Source organism: Fringilla coelebs, assembly GCF_963513975.1.
Source record: "Fringilla coelebs genome assembly, chromosome: 6".
In the NCBI taxonomy this organism is placed as follows: Eukaryota; Metazoa; Chordata; class Aves; order Passeriformes; family Fringillidae; genus Fringilla; species Fringilla coelebs.
Window position 1 is genome coordinate 44,375,046 of NC_140034.1, and position 17,096 is coordinate 44,392,141.

A 17,096-nucleotide genomic window follows, 5' to 3' on the forward strand; every position below is an offset into this window, starting at 1 on the left:
CAAGCCTTTCATTGCATTTTCTCTCCCCTGTCCTGCTGGGGAGTGGAGTGGCAGAGCTGCTTTGGTGGGCACCTGGCATCCAACCAAGGCCAACCCACATGAGGGACATGCACTGCCAAACAGCAGAGGTGAGCAGTCAGCTACTGCTACAGCTGCACCCACCCATGCCCTGTGCACAAAAATCATCCCTATAACAGCACGGAATTTGAACAGAGGCCACAATGTACACCCCTGGACTCCTTCTAGACAAAAAGCCTCCTGCTGGAGACAGCTAAAAATAACACTGGCATTCCTGCAAACTAAGTTTCAAGGGAGCTCTGTATCTGCCCATCAGCTTACTTGATGGAGTAGCAGAGACTTATTCTGTTAAGTTAAATAGAGCACATTAAAAAGAAAAAAAAAAAAAGCTGCATCAGTGGTTAAAAGCCAAATGGTTCTGCAATTATGTCAGTGCATCATGTCCAGGCAAACCCCAAATGCTCCCTTAGAACACCATCAGTCCCACAGGCAATACTGCAGGTTCAAAAGTTCGTCACACATACTCAGGTGCTGGAGCCAAACTGGTGCCACACTCAGTAAACAGGACAGCATCTCCCTTACAACAGTGCATCAGCAGCACGGGGATGGAGCTTCCACATTTCCATCTGCTTTCACAGAATGGACAGCAGAACTATAATTCAAGCACTAGAGCTGCTGACTGGAATGTACAAGGGAAGATTGAATCCAAGGATGCAGACACATGTATTGAAACCCATGCACATCTGTGGATGTTGCAGACAACACCAAGCTGCTGAACTTCAGGAATCTCAGGAGGTTCAACAAGGCCAAGTGAGAGATGCTGCACCTGGGTCAGGGCAAACCCTGGTACTGACACAGGCTGGAGTATGAGGGGACTGAAAGCAGCCCTGCTGAAGATGTGGGCATGCTGGTGGATGAAAAAAAAAAATCTTCATAGGGCAGCCATGTGTGCTCATGGCCCAGAAAGTCGAGAGGTGACTGTCCCCCTCTACTCTGCTCTGGGAGGCGCCAGCTGGAGTGCTGCAGCCAGCTCTGGGGTCCCAGTGCAAGAGAGACTGAGAGCCAGTTCAGGGGAGGGCCACAAAAATCATCAGGAGGCTGCAAGACTTCTGCTAATAAAGAAAGGCTGAGGGAGTTGGTGTTAACTCAGCCTGGGGAAGAGAAGAGAGATCTTACTGGTGAGACCTCACTGCAGCATGCTCAAATTATATATTGTTCAACATATTTGGGAAAGGAGGTCCAAAATGTGGAATCAGACAGCAATAAAATGTTTAATAGCTTGCATTTTGGTTAAGAAAATGATGGAGTAAATGTTTGCTGTCTCCCTCTCCCAAACATTCCTGCCCAATACTACGGGCAGATCACCCACAAATCCAAGCAGGCTTCCCTTGGACGCAGAAAGAGCAGCTCTGACTTGAAGGACTTTTCTGTGCTGAGAGCAGTCGAGCCCTCTAAGTGGTGGTTACTTCATGGCAACAAGGAGGAAATGCCAACTCTCTCCCTGAGATGGTATCACAGTAGGAGCCAGGGCAAAGCTTGAACAGGGAGGTGTCACATGCAGGTCAATACAGGTACACATACACAGCCTTTACTTCAAATTTTGCTGCCATCCACCTTCCCAGAAATACAGCTCCACTCTAGCATATCAAATGAAACCATGAGGATTCAAAATAAAAATCTACAAACAAGCCACATGGCCAAAAGCACAACTCCTGCTATTAAATCAGCACTTCTGATTCTTCAAAGGGACTGGAATAATCCTGTAAGATCTTTACCCTCTCATTTCCAAATTCCATTATCTTCTCAACTCAACAGACCACTAAAATTCTGTGGAAATAGCACATCATGTAAATATTTACCATGTTGTTCTTCTGCTGGTGATATTGGGACTGCAAGAATCTTTATAATGTACAACATGGAGGAAAGACAAGAAAAGATAACAAAACACCATATTAACTCATCTTTTAATATCTGACAACTAAGATCTGCTGACTGCAGACAAAAAGGAAGGCTTTAAGGTGCAATCCTTATAATTTAGCACAAATTGACTAGAACAGGCTTTACTCTTCTCGGGGTTTTCTTTCCCTCTCTGTAAGTGATAAATGGATCTCAAAGGATAAATGAAACACTAAATGTGTTGTGCTTTACACATGAAACACTGAAAGCTCCCCTTGAACAGCGTCACACGCTGAAAGCCCCTGATTAGTCTCAAGACTTCAATGACAAATGTCCTAATGAGGCCTTGCCAAGCTCAGCTAAAATCTGTTGTGGGCAAAGTGAAATCAACATCAAACGCCTTCGTGAACTGAATTACACCAAAAACACAAGAAGGTGGTACGGCGTGATTTTTTTTTTTAGATGCTGCTGCAATGTATGCAAAATGATTTTACAAATATTTCTAAATATAACACTCAAAAGCTCTTGGCTCTTTGAAGAAGATTAAAGTAAAACAATGCAATTAAATTCTACACATCAGCATGATTCATGTAGTCAAGCTGTATTTCAGGTGCATCTATGAAAAAAACAGCTATTCAGCATAGATACAGGACATCTTTTGACAGAACAACAAAGAGACCTCTAAGACCTTACCCCTCTATTTCAGTCACTAAGATAAAACAAAATTTATTTGACTGCTAAAGACAAAGATGCAGTCAAATGGAAATCAATTCTTGGGCTGAGCTAAATCACCATGTGAGCAGACATAGCAGGTTGGCAACAGTAAAATAACGTGACTGGCATCTTCAGGAGACTCATGTGGTGGGCTGGTAGCTCTGTGAGTCTTGCAGATCTTGTGGAAAGCTGCACTTTTGCTGTGAGTTCTCTTTTTGCCTGAGAACTGGAACAGGTTGCTCAAAGAGATTGTGGAATCTCCTTGAGCAATTCCAAAGTCATGGCCCTGAGCACCCACCTCCAGGTGACCCTGCTTGAGCAGGGCTTGGGCCAGCTGAGCTCCAGAGGTCCCTCCCAACCTCAACCCTTCTCTGAATGGCTCCTAAGGATTTTCACCAGCAGACTCTGGAATGGCACCTCAAGTGAACATACCCAGCCTTCTCTAGCTCAAGAAAGAACTTGTGAGACAGATCAGGTAGGTAGCATGGAAAAGAAAACAGGATAGTCAGCAGGGAAAGAAAAAGACAAAGAGAAATGGAACGACATAGAAAACTCCTGTGGGTAAAGAAGCCTGCCCCAAAAAGAGAAGAGTGGAGCAGCTGTGAGCAGTCTGTACCACAGTCTATATTCAGCTGAGTGTATGCCATTCATTAATATTTCCAACAGCTGAAACACAGCCACCTTTCATCAATGCTTTGGGATAAAAGGGAACACCTTTTTTTTTTTTTAACATCTGAAGGGGCTTAATGTCAGGCATGTATTATGTATTGGCAGATACTGGCAAGCAGAGAAGGGAATAACATTCAACCAAACAGTACCAGAACCCACATATCAAAAGAGAAGAGATGGAAGGACAGCAGGCATATCTCTCTATGGCTACACAGATGGGCCACATTTTTACTCATAATACAAAGGCCACTTTGAGATACCCAGCAAAGAAAATTGCAGAGAGGATCACTGAATGTCAATACTTTTTTTTTTTTTTTTTACAATCTCCCTTCAGAAGTACCTTTGCAGTCTCCTAGAGTGAAGCACAGCAGTGGTGGCAAACCACCCCTGATGCTTGGCTCTCTCTTGAAGTTGTGGTGGTGCCCTGCCACAGCTGTCAGGGCAGATGTGCCCGTCCTTAGACAGGCCAAGCAAAGTAGGTGGTGTGAAATATCAAATTATAGCCATTGGTAAAAGAGCCCACACTCAAACCTTTTTCTGACAGCCTTACAAAATTCTCTATAATCTAGCAATGTCAGCTTCTTGACAGAATACTCAAAAACTTTGCTCCAAAGGCAACAACTCCAACATATTTTCTTTATTAGTTTGTTCTGACTCATGCAAAATAAAATCTACACTTATAAATTAATGTAACATAGTTAAGCAGTGACTTGTTAATAACCCACAAACCAACCCAGCCACCTACTAAGATGACAAATGCAACAGAATATAATCCACAGAATAAAAAGTTGTACTTTATAGAGATCTCCCATTTTCTCTGGGAATAATATAAACATAACATATTCTTATCCTCGTGCTCATATTATCACCATGTGAAGCAGATTTATTTGCAGCGTTGATCTGTTCATATTTTTCCATAAGAAATCACCATCACACCTAGTGTTCCCTTAGGACTCCACATCATTTTTTAGTCCCACAGAGAGTACTGCATTTGGAGACAGACTTCCAAAATACGAGCGCATGAAATAGGCTCTAGCAGACACTGACAGACGGATGAACTCCTTGTTGGAAAGGCTGTGTTAACAAGATTGTGATTTTGAACCTGCTTATGTTTTATAAGCCTCTTCTAGGAGTAGCTAATGTTCTCCATGAGTTACATCAGCCTGACATTTCCAGAACTTTTTTTCTGCTTACAGGATATCAGAGGATTAAGGGTGCAGCTGGTCAATTCTGTAACTTACTTCTCATAGGGAGGAACACAATCACATACTTAGAAACTCCTTAAAAGGGGAAAAAGTTAAACACAAAAATAATTTATAGCAACTGGTGGCTAGCCCCTAAAGCATGCAGAAACTACTGAATCAGTATTCCAGTTTTATTCTTAGGTAGAAGCGACTTATTTAACACACCTGAGGAAAATATTACCTTCTATAAATACATTTTCATTCTCAAATTCTGACCAGTGAGTTTAAAGGGACATGCAACAACTCTGAAATTAGCTAACACCCATTATGAAAACAATATGCCTTTCCAACTTCTAGATAACTAGTATGGGAAAGGCGAAGAAGAATTTAAACTTTTCACAGGAATATTTTTAAAACTCACGTATCTTAATTTTTCTCTCCTGATTTCCCATTTCTTCCAAGGGACTGGAATAATCCAGCAACATCATATTTCAATATTCCTACATTTTCTCAACTCAATAGACCACTAGATGTCTGTGGAAATAGCACATCATGTAAATATTTACCATGTTGTTCTTCTGCTGGTGATATTGGGACTGCGAGAACATCTATAATGTACATGTACAACATGGAGGAAAGGCATGAAAAGAAATACAATGAGCTGGAGATGAAAATAAATTTGTGGTAAACTTTTGAGTCCAAAAAACCAATCAGCAATTTCAGCAGCCAACTGGAATTTCTTAAAAAGTCAAAAGGATGCCAAAAATAGCAGATACAATAGATCTTGACACAGAAAATGGCACCAATACTGGTCAATCTTTCCAAAGAAAAAGCCTGTCTCCTGTCCAATGTTACCATGCTTAACATTAACTTGCAACAAAATATAACGATAAATGTAGTATGTACTACTGCTATTTTAGTACTTTTGTTTCCCTACCCCAAAATAGGTGGATTTTAGTGGTCTTGTCAAAGATAATGTTTTATGTCACAGCCAATGAGAGGTTCCTGAACAATTGATTGAGAAACACTGGTTGAGTCCTGCCCCCTCCAGAGGCCCTACAATGCAAGGTCTCCTGCAGTCAGCCTCTGTCCACAGCAAACTGAGATTCAGCTGCTGGTGCTTTGTCCAGCACAGTGGGACCTCTTGCTCAGAGCTCAACTTCTTAGCATTGCCCTGGAGAATCACAACATATTCTTTTTCTCAGCCTCACCACAGTGCAATTATCCGAAGTCACTTGGAGCTCTTCACACCATGCTAGGCACGTACAGCTCTTCAAAGAGCACAGCAATGATCCCTTATGCCCTAAGTCACCACAAGTCTCATGCACAGAAATTCCACTGGAAGCTAAAGGTTAAACAATAGACCCTAGGTTAGCTGGTATGCCCATTTATGGCACTACACCTGGAAGAATGGATGCTTTTATCCTCATTTAACAACCTATCAGCAGAAAAAACAGGATTCAGTTTTTAAAGAGGTGGGGATGGGAAATCTACATTTTAAAAAGAATTAATTAATGGCAGTATTTCCCTCCCTGAAGGGCAGCACAATTGAAAACCTGCTACTACAGGAGACTGAACTTACAAGAGAAGGACAATGAAACCTCAGTAACTGAAAGCAGTAACATTTTCACTGTTTTGGGTTGGAGGGCTTGTTTTTTCCAGGGTGTTTATTTCTAAAGGAGTTCTTGCTGTAGCAAACAAGCAGCTGCTCCCATGGCAGCTCAGGCTAGATCAAGAGCGATGGAGTAATAGATGAAACAATAAAGCATTTCATGTGAGCCACAAACACACTCCTCTAACAGTGTATTTTAGTACAGGTAAAGGGCAAAGGCAGAAATGCTGGTATCTCCCAGGCACCCAAACTGTACAGATCAATTGTTGCCCTGCCATGTCAAGGGAAAGCCCCTGAGCTTAAAAATCATTGAAATATGAGAGAGCTATTCAGGTAAATAGCATATGCACACCCAGCTTCTCTGCTTCTACAGATACCTGGTTTGGTTCACTGCTGGAGTTAGAAACTAGGAGCAGATGGACTTTGGCCTCAGCCCACATGCCCTCTTCAAGTTCTAACTCAGTAATTTAATAGGAAGTCCTGAAAGGAGCAAGAAGCAAAGCTTACTTAGAAAGAAAGGCTAGCAATGATTATCTGAGGAAAGTCTTTCCTACCTTCTGATACTTATCAGGAGAAGAATCACCAAATTGGAATCCTCAAGGCCCCTGAGGTCAAATATGATTTTAGCAGTACTCAGGCTCTTAAAGGAAAGAGAGGGATCACAGGAGATCACCAGCTCACCCACTGCTCCTTGCTGAGGTCTCACAAACATCTCTTCAAACAATACAGCTCTCAAGGGCAAGAGGAGAGAAAGCTTGAAGTGATTCATGCTGACCCAAAATTCACATTAACAGCACACAGGGTTTGCTTCTAGACTGGACATGACATGTCTGGTTCATAATACTTTCAATAGATAGAGAAATGAGAGGTGAAAAGGCCAAGCCAATGCTGTCCAATACTCCAGGCTTTGAAGGAACTCCACCAAATATGACATCCATATGCAGCTCTGAGCACAACAGCATCCAGCCTGGATGCAACTTTCATCTGCTAAAGCAACTCAAAATCACAGAATGTTAAGGGTTGGAACATAAAAACATAACTCTACTATGCGCTTGTTCATGTCTTTATCTACGGCATAACACCGCTGATTTTTTTTTTAAGCAGTATAAAATCACATATTCAAAATTAAACAAAACTACTTGCAGTCATGTTATCAGACTACTTGCCAATACTTGTACAGAAAGTTTTCAATTAATCAGAAACACATACTCAAACTTTATTTAAAACTGATGGACCTTCTGACAACAAAAAAGCTTTATGGAATCACTGGTAAGCTGCCTATAAGAACACAAAAAAATTTCTAAAATTCTGCATGAAATTCCTGAAATCCTGAACTAAGGCTTAAGCAAAACAAACCAAAACAAATTTTAAAAAGCAGTACATCTCAGTAACACAGAATGAAGGCAATGCAAACTTTTTCTTCATTTATTAAAGAATTAGAGACAAGTCTATTCTCAGCTTAGAAGAAGCCAATGGCAGAAATGAAGGATGCTGCAAGGGTATTCACAGAAGTCTCCTCAGGAGTCAGATACCCAATATCAGAAATCATATTCTACTGGAAAATTAGTTTAAAGCTGTTTCTATGAAAACAGTTATATAATCAAAGAATGTTTCCTGAAAATACTTTGGTAAAAAGAAAAAGGAATCTTAGGATTTTTTCAGCCAAGAAAAACTGAAGCATGGTAATTCGAACAGTATTCTTTCTTCTCAAGTTAGTACCTCTAGAAATGCATATGAAGACTTCCAGCTCCCTTTGCTTGCTTCTCGAGGTGTATGTGAAAACAAGAAACTTTTTCTCCTGGATCTCATTGCTACCAGTGCAACACTACTTGATTTCCAGCCTAGGAAAAAGCTCTTAAATTTGGTTCTCCTCTTGCTTTGGATTAAAAGCTACAAAAGCCAGTGTTGTTCCACAGGTATCTAAAAGAAGTGTTAAATCTTCCTTTTCCCAGGTGAATGCCTGGCTCCACTTGAGAAAACTGAAGCCAGCAGTAAAGATTTAAGATGCTTGTTTGCCTCTCTTAAGACAGCTGAGATTATAAATTTATTACACAATAGCCCAGCAACTTCATGATCATTTTCAGCCACTGGAAGAGACAGTTCAAGAACCTTTCCTACACATCAAACTTTGCAGCTTGTTCTCATTTCTTCCTCTGCCAGCACAAGCCTTTCTGTGGCTGTACAGGCAGACAGACAAAGAATTTGAACTAAAACCTGAAACTTGTCCTGTCCTCTCTCAGATATAGTGCTGTGTGAATGAAGTCCAGGTGAAGCAAAGCAGCCTAAGACTGAGCCACTCTGAAACACAAGAACAGGACATTCTTCTCCAGCACTCCAGTTTCAGACTTCCAAAACAATTGAAAGGTGTAAACTGCTTAAAATGACATAAATTTGATAAAGAACTACATCCATTGGTCACTGATTCATTTATTTTTGTGGGTGTAATGCACACTACATTTTATGAATACAGGTAGCTCGATTACTCCTGGACACAGCATTCATGCAGAACTTGAGGCCCACAGAACTCTACTTTTTCATTTAGCCTTTTCTGTGGCAAGGTCAATGACAATCTACACAGACTATCCCAATATCCTGCAGTGGAAAGCAGCTTGGCAGAGAAGGGTCTGGGGGTCCTGGTGGAGAGCAAGCTGAGCATGTGCCCTTGCTGCAAGGAAGGTGATGGTAATGTGGGCTGCATCAGGAGGAGTGCTGCCAGCAGGGCAAGGGAGCCAGTCCTCCTCTACTCAGCACTGATGAGGTTTCCCCTGGAGTACTGTGTCCAGTTCCACACTCCTCAGCATAAAAGAATGTGGATGTGCTGCTGTGAGTACAGCAAAAGGCTACAAAGGTGATTAACATCTTTCTTATGGAAAAAAAGCTGAAGGAGATGCATCTGTTTCGCCTGGAAAAGGCTCAGGGGGAAATCTCATGAATGCATGTAAATACCTGCAGGAAAGGAGTCAAAAACACAGAGCCACACCACTTCTCAGCAGTACCAGTGACAGTGCCAGCAGCAACAAACTCAGACTCACACCCAGGTGATACCCTCTGAACATCAGGAAATACTTCTGCACTGTGAGACTGACCAAGCCACAGCACAGGCTGCCCAGGGAAGCTGTGGAGTCTCCATCCTTGGAGATACTCACAAGCTATGTGCCCTGGGCAACCAGCTCTAGGTGGTCCTGCTTGAGTGTGGGGGCTGGACAAGACCTCCAGAGGTCCCTTCCTGCACCAACCATTCTGGGATTCTGGCTGTTTAATGAAGCCCTTTTAAACTAAAAAACAAGGAGAAGAGGGCTTCCCACCTCCACTATTTGCACTCCAACTCGTGCTCTGTAAATCCCTTCACGTTGTGGTCTCCAGCACATATGGAATCCATTGTGAACAGACAATCTGCCAGCTCTGAAAACAGCAACGCTGTTATAAAACAAGAAACTCCAACCCTGGGTTTGGCACAATTATGCTAGTAAGTCTCAAACATAACCATAAGAGGGGAAAAAAAGAAAGCCTTTTAAAATTTTTTTAAATTTTTCTTGTTGTTGTTAAGATTGATATAATTAGATTAAGGAAAAAAAGCTACACTGTGGCAAATTACAGAACTTCTAATTTCTTTTCCAGATTAAAAAAAAAGCACTCCAGAACTTAGACTTACAGGGTAAAACTTAGATTTCAGATATATTTCCAAGGGTTGTTTAAAGCTTATGAATAGTTAACAATGTAAAATTTCTGTCTGGTTTTGCTATCTAGAGGTAATTACTACTCCACAGGAGCAGAGTCTCCCACATGTAGCCTAAAGCTGCATCTTTCTAGACAGTCTTTGTGAGCATATTCTGAAGTAAAAATATGTGACAATGCACTCTGAAATTTTGTTTCTCTTCATAGCCCCACACCTTTCCATACACTTGACAAAATATTTAATAGTGGAAGAGGAAAAGCATCTGCAGTATCATCACAGATTACAGAAGACTTTTTGTCATATCTCTGTGGTTTCATTCAATTAAAAAAACTTCACTGGAACACATCGGAAAAATCTGAGGAATTGTTGTAGTTGGGCAAACCTGCATGCCACATGTCAGACTAGCACGAGACTTCACACCAAGGATGTCCTGGATCTAAAAGTCATTTTGACACAGTAATGAAAAAAACTTCTTGACAACAATGGGCTGTTACCAAAGAAAAAAACAAATATATTTCTCTCACTCACTATTACATGGGTTCAGGAAACTCTTGTGATCATAGTTTGAGACATGGGTATCAGACCCAGCTTTTGAAGTATCAGGAGAAGAGACTACTAATTAACAAATATTCCTCAGATATATTATTACCCTCCTCTTATTTTATATTAATTTTAGGGAAGCACTTGCATACTTTAAGTTTGTTCTTCCTACAGCTTGTGGTTAATGAAAGCAAATGATTTAGCTGCCTTGTCATTTGAATTCTTGAAAAAGCACACGACTGGGGGGCAGGGGAGAGCCTCCTAACCAAAGCCATGGTTTCAGTGGCTCCCTGTGCCCTGCTCAGGGCACTCCTCATTTCCCCCAGTGTCTGCAGGCTCATGCACCTCTCCTATGAGTACACACAAGGACAATGCAGAAGTCCTGCTCCTCTAAGAGGTCACTTTTTCCAATGGAATAAACAACAAAAAAAGAGGTGTAACATCTGATTTTGGTCCTGCAGTCACTGTCTTCTCTCTGCAAACTGCACTAAATATTCCAGCACACTTTTTCGGCGGTGTGGTCAAGATGCAGTCTACCTCAACATACCACAGCTAATATTCCACTCACTCCTACAGCCAACTTTAAAACAAAGCAGCTCATAAAAAGGCTAGACAGTCTATTTTAGCTACCTTCTGCCTTTTCATTTAAGAAGTCTGCTGCAAGAGCCCAGCAGATACCCAGAATGAGACACAGTGCTGCATTCATAGCTCATGAGTATAAACCATTCCCTCCAGCCTCTCACTCAAGGGTCAAGTCGAGCTCCAGAGAACGATGGCTGAGATCCAGGTCTTGAAAACACAGCACCTCAGGGGTCTAGGTATTAAGCTGCCAGTACCAGCTAAAACATGATGGGGCTGTGGAGATACCCCTCTAGCCTTTACCACAGACCTCTGCCAACCCCGCATCGTATTCAAGTAATTTCTCATTTGGCAACCTCAGTAATTGCCAATGGTTTTATTTTCATTATAATCACCACCAAGTTTGCAGGCCTGCAAATGGACACAAATATTCAACTTCTTTTCTGAAGTTAGGTTTAGGCTTTGGTTGAAATGGCAGGACCCCACACTTGTGAAGCATTCTAGTCCTGCTCCAAAAAGGGCTCAGCATTCCTGCTTTAGCTCCAGCTACCCTTTCAATCTTACACCTTGCATAGCACTCCTGGCTTTATGGAAAGCACAGAATGAAAGGGTGTGTTTCAGGGATGAGACTTGCCTCATCAAAAACCTGGTCCTTGGATGTCCACCTGCACATGTGTTTTTCTGTCTGCTCATGTTTTATTTTCATTTTTAACTTTGTGAAAATAATTAATTTCTAGATACCAATTTGTCAGTTTCCCTTGTGCAGTATCTCCCACTGAGGGAGTGCCTTTACCACTGCTGACAGAACAATGGCAATGGGGAGCTGCAAGCCAAGAACCACCTAACAGACTTCTACTCTGACACAGACTGAAAAACCAGCACTCTTTCAACTCTGAGAGTTAACTCCCATCACCTGACTTTTGGAAAGAGGAAGCAGACCTGTATGTTCAGAAATGATCTGTGGACAGGCACAGGGCAATGGTGACCAGGGATTTAGTTCCAGAACAGAGAAAATACCTTGCCCTGGAGCTGCTCTGCATCCCAGTGCATCCTCCCCCACCGAGAAGAGCATTCCCAAAGTAGCTGTGAAGCATCAACAACCCCTGGGTAGTTCAATGCCACTGTGCACATTTTTTCTTGGTGCAGATCTGGACTGAAGCACCAAGTTTTGCTGGTTTTAGACTCTGTTTGAACATGGCACATGTGGTCACTGCTCAGAAATAGCTGAGGATGGGACCTGGAGAGTTTGCAGTATCTGAGAGGGACCAGCAGATGTGTGCTGCTTGTTTTGGGGAGAAAGGGAGATCTTTTTGCCAGTTCACTGCACGCAGCACCCAGTCAGAATGGTGGGATCTGACTGTGCCCACCTTGACTGCTGAGAGACACAAGACCTTTCTCCTCCTCATCAAGTCAGTGCTGATATGACCACAATCCACATTACAGCCTGAACCAGAGTAAAAAGATGAGTGAGGTGTGGAACTTTTGTCACAGCAGAGCTCAAGGGAAAGGAGCAAAGCAGAACCGGGGTGGACAGATGCAAAAGTGGTCAACAAAAATGAGCCTGCTGGTCTGGTTGGGGCAGAGCAGAATGCAGCTGGAACACAGCCAACATGAAATATTTATTAAAAAATAAGCAATCAAGAGCCAAATCACTAATTGCACTTGCAGTGTTAACACTCATTTTCTCCAAATGACATCCCTCCTGATTCTACAAACTTCTGGAGACTCACAACCTCCTGTTTTACTCTGTGAGGAAGAAGCAGGATGACTTCTTCCTTTGTTCCTGCTACTGGCCACCTGCAAGACTGAACTAGTCTCTTCATTTCAGTGCTTGTGTCTCTTCCTCTCCCCTTTTGTTTTGTCTATTTAGTTATTTAGCTTTGGGGCTTTGTGGGTGGCTGCTTGTGGATTGTGCTACGCTTTTTTTGGGGTTGTTTTTGCTGTTTTCAAAATTTTTGGTGATGGGGGGGATGTGTTGTAATTTTTATTTGGCACTTGACTTATATCTTCAGCTCTTGGGAGACACTGACTGGGACAGAAACTTGGCCTAAATTGAAATATAAATGTTTAAAGTTACTCTGGGTTTCAGAGAAATTCCAAAAATGTAACATGAATCCCTGAAAGGCTTCAAAGATAAGGGCAAAAAGCAAGCTACAAAAAGTCATTTTAAGTCCCCATTTTTAAGCAGATCTTTAGGAAGAAGAGCTGTTATGTGCATGAGCTGAACTGCCTGGGGCAGTGGGACAAACCCCAGGTCTGGGTTTAGTAACCTGGAACACCCACACACTCTGCTTTCAGGCTGTGACTGGCATCAGCAATCCAAATTAAAAAAAAAAAATTCAAAATCTTCAATTTCTCCCTATGAGGAACTGTTTCATGAAAATACCCCTTGGGTAAGGGCTGAGGAGTTTCAGGCTCTGGCTCTATGTATGCATGTCCCTATGTATCCACAGAGATATCTATATCTATATATATATATAGATATATTCCTCTGTGTGTGCATGTATGTGCATGTGTGTGTTTCTAAGATGTTCTCAGAAATCCTGTTTCCTGTTGGAAGATTCAAAGACACGAATAACCCACCCATGGACAAATCAGTTTCATATTCTTTACTTCTCAAGCCAAATTTTCCTGGCGATATATAATGAGATTTTACATTCTTTGTGCTTCATTGACTAATTAGATCAATGCAGGCTACTCTCCCTGTCCCTCCCTTTTTGTAGTAGGGACTTTCATTGCCTGTAGCTACACAAGTGTGGTTGCTTTTGCCAAATACTTGGAGATACTGCTAATGGCTTCATTTGAACTCTGCATTGCTGCATATTAGTATGGAGGAGGGCGGGTTGTGTATTTTAATCCATACTGTGATTGCTTTGATGTTGTTTGTAATGAGGAATATGGGTTTATTTATACATATCAGAGCTGTTATAGGAATTTGTGCTTCCCAAAGGATTAGATTTCCACTATCAAACAAAACACAGTGTATACTTAGAAGAAGGGGGAGGCTAACTAGAGGTCAATTTTCCACTCACAAACTACAGTGCTCAGCCTCTCTCTCTCAGTTCTTTCCATCCATGGATCCAAACACTTTGAACAGAAAGCTATCAGTTATCCCCATGCTGCATGCAAGAAAAGGGCCAGGACAGCACCACACACGGCTCTAGCTCCCATGGATGGCTAATGCAGCATTGGTGAAGTCACAGCAGGCACTCCTGACTCCAGACTGACACTGCCACGCACACATTTTCAAAAAAACACACAGGAACTACCAAAAATAAGGATTTTACATCCTTGACAGATGGTGGATAAGAGGGTGGAAAGGATGAAGTAGAAGGGAAGGGTCGGCTGAACATGCTTTTAAAAGGAATACAAAATATTTAACCAAGGGACGATGTATGGCTCCTGTTGCTCCTTATTCCAAATGCTGAGACCACAAAACTGCAGCACTACCATCTTCTCCCTTCAGAAGCTCAAAGTTAATGTCCAAATTATTGCAATTATTTAATCCTGAAATTAGGCATTTATGCCAGAGGCAAAAATGAAACTGCATCTCCACAATATAGAAAAATGATAGCTCATGGCTAGTCACCAGGGTCAAGTACTTAGTACCCCAAATAGAGATAACTGTTCTGGAAAATAAAAACAAACTCACCTCTGAATGAAGTTTCTGACAACGCTCACTCCCATGTAAATTTAAGCATAACTGTGTACCAGGTCTTACTGTACAAAAGCCTGGAAAACAAACCTGTCTGGCTAAACTGAGTTTTGCTTCCCAGCTGCAGGAGCTTTTGTCATTTCAGTTCACAAATTCCTCTTAGTGTCATTTAACCATTTACTTTTAACATGAGGATCTTTTAAAATTACACCATTTACAAGGGGAGAAGACCTTTTCAGAATACTTTGTGGACTCTCTAGAACTTCCTTTTCAGAGCAGATCTGCTTGGGGTATAGCTTTGTCTCTTCATATTTATTCAATACTAAGTTTTTACCAGTTCAGTTACTTAAAATATTCTGGTGGAAAGAAGTGGGTGAAGGTAGTGGGGAGAGAGAGCAGTGGTGTGATAACACTCCAGATCTGGTAGAAAAGGCACTTTTACCGACCTCTCAGCACCCCCAGTCAGACACACTGCAGAACTATGGGAGGAAGAGGGCTCATGGACAATGCAGGGAGAACCTGGATGGCCCTGGGTGCCAGAACTGTGCTCTGCACTCATGGGTGTGTGAGAAAGCCTTCTCCTCCACCCAGTGAGCAGCACATCACTCATGAAAAAAGCTCCTGCAATTGCTCCTTTACTTAGGGACTGCAAACACCACCTGAACAAAACAAAACCTCAGAGCACTGCTGGGTGGCAGGACTCATCTGCATCATTCTCCCACCATCCCAGGGACCACGGGGAAGTGGCACAGCGCCTCTCTGGAGCAGAGGGTAAGGACAGACAGACACCCCCCAGTCCCGTGTGCCTGGCACTGCCCCAGCTGAACACACAAAACACATTTTACCCGCTACAGAAAATGGCTCAAGGCCATGTCTGAGGCTGAGCTTCCAGCCCACTGGCAGCAAAGGTGACAAGCCAGGTCACAGGGATGCACAGAGAACCCTGTGGGTCAGCAGAGGTACAGACTCATGGAGAACCTCTTCCCCTGGTTTTATTAAATGTGGCTGAAAGCAAGAGAGAGCATCGAAACAGACCCAAATAATGCAATTTTTACCCCTAGATACCAAGTTGACTCAAAAGAACAGCATTTTTAACAAGCATCCCACACATCTATTGTAAACGTTTGGGGGTTTTGAGCACGAGGACATGAGAGGAGGCAGCCACTGTGACTACAAAAATATCAGTTTCCTGTTTAAATCTGGGACTGTATTTAGACTTGATGGCTTATCATCTGAGAAGTTTCTCTGGATATAGGGAAGGTTGGTTTGTTTGTTTATATTAAGGATAACACAGTTTCCTGACTTGGATCACAGTGTTTATACTTGCCAATTTCATGTCAATTGTGAGTAAAAAAAAAAAAATCAAGTAATTTGCTCAAAGACTGCCTGTGGTACATCCAACCTCAACTCTTTTATGAAAAGAATTGGCCATTTCCACACAAAAAATAGTTCAAGTTTTGGAAATGCTTGGACTATGCAGCTGTTATGTAGTAAACTATTAGATACTAGATATTTTGAGAGGAAATTCCTCTCAAAAAGGAAGCTGAAAGCTGGTTTGATCATAGATAGGAGACTTCCTGTGAACTTCCACTGCCTGTATCTTAATGCCTATGTCAGAGTTCCAACTCTATATTCAACATATGAAACTCTTCTTTATGCCCTGACTGCGAACAGCTGGCACTGCCTCCTCCACTGGTTCTCTAAGGAGATGTCAAAAGAAGCTGCAACATGGACACAAAAGTAATTGCAAAAAGCTGGGGTGAAAACTTGAACCCATTTACTTGGAAAGATACAGGGTGAGAAGCTGACAAGCAAGATGCTTTTGGCTTGTCTAGTACTCAGCTCTCCAAAGCAGAAGATATCTGAGAACTTACTGAAATAAATTTCATTTCACTCTTTGCTGGGGTCTCTAATGGAAAAGCTCAAGTCAATTTACTTTAAATCACCAAGGCTGAAAAAGACAGTGGCTCTCAAGTTGATTCACCAATGGATTTGTGGCTCCAGAACTCAAAGACAAGCAAGGACCCAGATGTTATTGAAATAAACTGTTGGAGTCTCACATGCTGACACAAACCTGTCAGATGCTAACAGCATACAGATGCAAAGGGCCTCCTCGTCCTCTTGTATAAATGCTTGTTTTGGCACAGAAAAATGTGCATTTGTACCAAGTTTAATCTGGAGAAAAAAAATCAACTCATAGCATGAGTATCCCATTCCACTTTGGAGATAAGACATGTTTAAGAAGTCTGTCTGCTGCTCCATCACTAAATGATTTGTGTTTTATTATCAATCTACAGCAGCAAATTATCTTTGACCTCAGCCATCTTCTACCTCCCAAACCTCACTGTCAATCTTTAATCTTTTCAGAATCATCTGTTATGTGTTTTCAACTTCTTTGTCAAGATGGGATATCCACCAACAAAACCAACTTGGACTTTGCACTGACAAAGCTGTCCTGTGCTCCTGGGTGCTTTATTACAATCACAAATCCAAACTTTCAAAAGCCAGGAAATAGATAATGAAGGCACAGACTGATATGACATAAATGTGTTC

General features: G+C 42.0%; 1 protein-coding gene across 2 annotated transcripts in view; it reads right to left on the reverse strand.

The window, feature by feature from the left end:
* LRP5 (LDL receptor related protein 5) overlaps nucleotides 1-17,096 on the reverse strand; it is a 127,359-nt gene that overhangs the window by 29,424 nt on the left and 80,839 nt on the right. The gene's annotated exons all lie outside the window — the stretch shown is intronic.